Source organism: Triticum dicoccoides, chromosome 6A (genome assembly GCF_002162155.2).
Source record: "Triticum dicoccoides isolate Atlit2015 ecotype Zavitan chromosome 6A, WEW_v2.0, whole genome shotgun sequence".
NCBI lineage: Eukaryota > Viridiplantae > Streptophyta > Magnoliopsida > Poales > Poaceae > Triticum > Triticum dicoccoides.
In genome coordinates, this window is record NC_041390.1 from 591119913 (window position 1) to 591125363 (window position 5451).

General features: G+C 40.8%; 1 pseudogene; it reads left to right on the top strand.

Annotated features, from left to right (window-relative positions):
* The first annotated feature begins 2764 nt into the window (after positions 1 to 2764).
* LOC119316050 lies at positions 2765 to 3915 on the top strand (annotated as a pseudogene).
* Positions 3916 to 5451: the final 1536 nt, after the last annotated feature.

Consider the following 5451-nt stretch of genomic DNA (forward strand, 5'->3'; position numbering starts at 1 on the left):
TGAAAGTGGCACGGCGTCTAGAAATGTGTGTTGGTTGTGTTGCATGTCACTGGATAAGGTTGCCATTGACAGTGTGTGTATTTTCCCCCACCATTATTTTTATGTTCCCTGCCACTGTAGGGAGATACGATACTTCTATGATACACTCTTGACGTACGTTTGGTTCTCATTCTATATAGAATAGAATATAAAAGGTGACTGAGCACCAATGCATATTTTGGACTTGTGATTAAATTATTTAAGATATGCTAACTACTCTTATTTAATAGATGATGATCCTGAGTGAAGTTGTTGTAATCAACTTATTATGTATGTGTTACACTCCTAGTCTCTCCAAGCGGCCGGTCACATCAATATGCTTTATATTGACTAGCAAACATGTCTGTGCATTGTAATGGAAGAAAAAGAATTCTCATGTCTTTAGCTGGCTAGCTTAATAAACATTGCTCGGGACCAATAGTACCATCTTCACATTGGGCCGGCAATCCATCTATGTGACTCCTGAGGCCACATAGGGATCCCAATAGTCGTGCACGTCAGCATCCGATCAGCTTGTGTGGTTGCGTACCCTGTCAGTCAGGGAGCAATACATCTCACCCTGTGAGCATTCACGCAAATGGACTGTCAAAATTCTATAATTTTTGCTAGAAGGTCAATATAACCGTAATAGAAGACACCATGCACTTCATAATATTTTTTGCTACAACTATCATCAACATAAAAAAAGTCTACAGACTAAGGCATAGCCTAATGGTGGAAAAGAGCTGATGCCTTCCCACACATCCAAATTCAAGACATGGTACTTGCAATTTAGGTTCTAATTAAGGTTGCCACCACAGCCTCAACCTTCCAGAGATTGAAGGAGGCAAACATCGCTGAGGCCTCCGCCGACAACTAGTGCTGTCGAGCTTGATCCTGTGTCATTTTGCTCATTGGTTGTGTTGGGGTAGGCTGCGCCTCGGTGCATAGTTTTTGATTGATTCTGCCCCATCACCAGCTACCTTTGGATCGATTGATTCCTTCCCGACGGAAGGCACTTAGCCATTTATCCATCCAACTGCATGTTTGCTTGCCCACAGTGATAGTCTGGACACTCCCAATGCTGTACTTTGTACGTACAACACCCCCTGCACCCTTATCAACGGCTCTGGCGCATCTGATCATGCATCGAAGCCCCGACTTGTCAATTTGTCATTGAGGGGTAAGTGGGGCTCGAGATGAGGACATGAAATGCGCATACAATAAGTGTAGTGATTGAGGAGGAGGGGGCGGAGGGTTCTTACCTCGTTGGTGGACGGGAGAAGAACTGAAACTGAAACCGATCAGGAAGTTGTGTACGACGGCGAGGCGACAAAGAAGAGGTCAACATCTTGTGATGGGCACTTCTTGCTATGCGTTAACAATCTTTACAATCAACCACATAGACGGGGATTAATGGAGACACAATCATTGGCTACAATCATGGTAACCGATGGGACAATTCGTGAACTCAGATCGTGTTGCATGGGCAGGGCTGTCCGTGACGACGCAAGTCTTGGAGGTGAGGACGCATGGGTGACGGATGTATCTCATGCGACTCTATGATCGTGAATTCCACAGGGAGTGATGGGGCTCGTGAGATGACAATCCGGCTTTGGTAGCGTCTGCTCGAGATCGTGCAGGGAAGGAGCTTTTGGGATAGGGGAAACTCGAATCTGAGAGAGGAAAGGAGACATGTCGGCCCTACTGGTTTTTTCCTGGTTTATGTAGCTGACTTTTTTTTAGCATGGCGTGCTCGTGCGGAGGCTGGTCTGTTGTTTTCTTTTGATCTGACGGTGATTAGAACGCGTAGGTCACGCACGCTGAATTTATCCTATTCGATGACTGATTCTCAAGCCACATATAGACCCGTGGTGAGTTCCAACAGTTCCACGGCTTATAGGGGAAGAACAATTCCTTGATTTTTTTCTGTTACGGACGAACATATTACCAGAAATACCATGTGAAAAAATTATGAGATATTAAAAGTATGTTTCCTTGTTTGGCAATGACGTACGCGAGGCCAGCTGGTTTGGGCCTGAGAGTTTATTAGGCCGCTTCTGTGTTTGGATCCTTGCGACACAGTTTTTTTCTTCTAAATATTAAATCGCAGCCGTCAATCTTTATGTTAACACAAAAAATCACCAGATACAAAAGGGTGATGGATGAAGAACTATGAAATATTCCGTCCTTTATTATTAGGTATAGATAGGATAAATTGATTCTTAGCAATATTTTATGTACGCACCCACAATTTTGTAAAGCAACAGAAGTTAAAACTTAGTGTTACAATCCAAATAAAATCAGGCCATAGAAAATTTACACATGTATATATCAAAAACCAACTAATATATTTGGTTCCCACATACCCACTCCAATTTTTTAAAGAGATCCATAAGTTTAAGATCGATAGATAAATCTATCAACCTCATGCAATCGGAGTACCTAAATCCCTTTGAATTGTTAAAATATGTTGTAATCAGGGTTTCTTGATTTTCCTTGTGCTAAAATCCAAAGCCTCAGCACAACAAGGGCTATTCTCATATGTGAAGGAAAGCATACAACATGTACAAACAGATAATTTTCATACTATCTGCCCACCAACCCTACTTCACGCCACGCCGGAGATCATCAACATAACCTATACTTAAGTACATGCATCTAACTATATAACACACACAGTTCCATGCTTAGAACCAAGGCCGCACTGCACACTAGTAGTAGATAGCAATTCAGCAACCATACCATGGGCATTTCAAAATCTCTCATCCTTGGTATCCTTGGATGCCTCTCCTTCCGCAGTTCGGTCCCAGCAGCGCGTGAGCTCAGTGGTGACTTTTCAATGGGGGCACTCCACAAGAGCCGGATGGTGCAGTACGGCCGTGTGTACAAGGACACCATTGAGAAGGCACACCGATTCAAAGTGTTCAAGGCTAGTATTGGGTTCATCGAGTCATTTAACGCCGAGAACCACAAGTTTTATTTGGGCATCAATCTTTTTACTGACCTCACCAACAAGGAGTTCAAGTCAATAACGGCTAACAAGGGGTACAAAACAAGCTTGGAGAGGGTTCCTACCGGATTCATGTATGAGAACGTAAGTTTCGATGCACTTCCGACAATAGTAGACTGGAGACCAAAGGTGCAGTCACTCCCATCAAGGATCCGGGCCAATGTGGTAAATATATTTATGATGATGATGTATTGCATATATCATTTATTGAATGTATCCTTATAGTAGCTACCAAAAACTTAACCATATGTAGGTTGTTGTTGGGCGTTTTCTGCCGTGCTGCTACAAAGGGTATCGTTAAGCTCAAAACTGGCAAGCTTATCTCACTCTCGGAGCAAGAGTTGGTAGATTGTGATGTCCATGGTGAAGACTAGGGTTGCGAAGGCGGGCTCATGGATGATGCATTTAAGTTCATAATCAAGAATGGTGGTCTCACCACCGAGTCCAACTATCCATATACCGCAACATATGATAAGTGCAAGAATGGAACCAATGGTGTTGCAACCATGAAAAGTTATGAGGATGTTCCGGCCAACAATGAAGGTGCCCTCATTCAAGCTGTCGCAAGCCAACCTGTCTCAGTAGCCGTAGAGGGAGGAGATATGACTTTCCAATTTTACAAAGGCAGAGTGATGACAGGCTCATGTGGCACAGACCTGGATCATGGTATTGCCGCTATTGGTTATGGAAAGACCAACGATTACACAAAATATTGGTTGTTGAAGAATTCATGAGGAACAACATGGGGCGAGAACAGATATTTAAGAACAGAGAAGGATATTCCCGACAAGAGAGGCATGTGTGGCTTGCGATGGAGCCTTCTTACCCCACTGCACAGAAGAGCGTCCTCTGGCACATATGTTCGCATGCACACGATCAATTAATTGCATGCGTCTACTTTAATTATTTATACTTTGTATATGTATATAAATTGTGTACAAGCATATGTATTGTATCGTACTTTATATTCCATGAATATGATTTAAATTATGCAAGATACATAAAGATTGATGAAGAATTTGTATTAGCTATATCCTTCGGATATTTGTCACATGTAGTGTTTTGTAAGTGAATTGTGATGTCTCTTCTGCCTTCAAGTTTGTATATTGAACTCTTTGAGTACCTTTTATTTTCTCAGCAACCTTGGAGCCATATAGACAATAAGTGAAAAGGGTATAGTTGATTCGTAAATAAATGTCAAAGATCAAGGTTGGAACAAAATGATTTTTAGATAGTGAATTAGGACTGACCCTTAACTCCTCTAATCCCAACCACAACGCTAGTTGCCCGCCCTAACGAATAGTAAAATTTAGATTAACAATATATTTAACCTATTGCTTCTTTTTTTGGGATGCTCAAAAGGTGTTCAGGTAGAATGTCTCTTTTCTGTCATAGTTCTCACTGCTAAAAAAATACACAACTAATCATGCATGCATGGGTACATGATTAATCAACATTCTCTTGTTAATTAAGATGTTCATGTGCATTATGATTTTACTTAATTTTGCCGATATACAATTAGGAAGTGGGCGTTAACTGTGATTAATGATCACGTGCATGATGGATTAATTATTTACTTTGACTAATCTACATTTAGGAAGTGGGTCTTAATTATGATTTTTTATTACTAGTTAAAATATTTCGATTAGGATCCTTAAGCAGAATGGTAGAGCATTTCAACGCAACAACAATCACACTAGCTTTCTGCTAGTAAGGGAAGCGTTATCCACGCATATGGATGTGACCATTGTTTCGTTTCACAATTTTCTATCGAAACAAAGTGAACCACATAGAAAGACACAATAATTCAGCGGCACACATCAATCATGCACAAGGAAAAGACTAATCAAGTTTTGTCAGTTCTTTTCAAATAGTGGCTCAAAATTTAAGTGGTTCCAAATAAAATTTCATACACATTGACACATTCCTTGCACATAAAATAAACCCATAATATCACCACCCATTAATTACTGAAATGTATATCTTACTCAATACTCTAATCTGACCATCTGGACATGGATACATGCTCGTAACTGTACACATGTCTAGTAAAAACCATCACATCCATATCATATCAGTAAGCTACAGAAAATTATCAGGCTCCAAGTTTATCAATATATATATCACCTATTCCAGTGAATGACCTTAAACATGTCTCATCTCATCAAATTTTCAAGAGCAAGTGCCACAGGCAATGTATCAAGCCCGGAGTTACTTCCATCTTCCATATTGTTTTTATTTTGCACCTCGTGTAAGGCGAGAGGGCCTTCCGATCTATTGATATCGTCCATCAAACTGACTGCCTCGTGTTGTGTGTTGTGGATTATTACTATCTACTACCTCCGTCTAGGTGAATTAGTCATTCGCGTAGTTTTAGGTCATCGATTTGAGAAATTAAATATGTGTTATATGTCATGAAA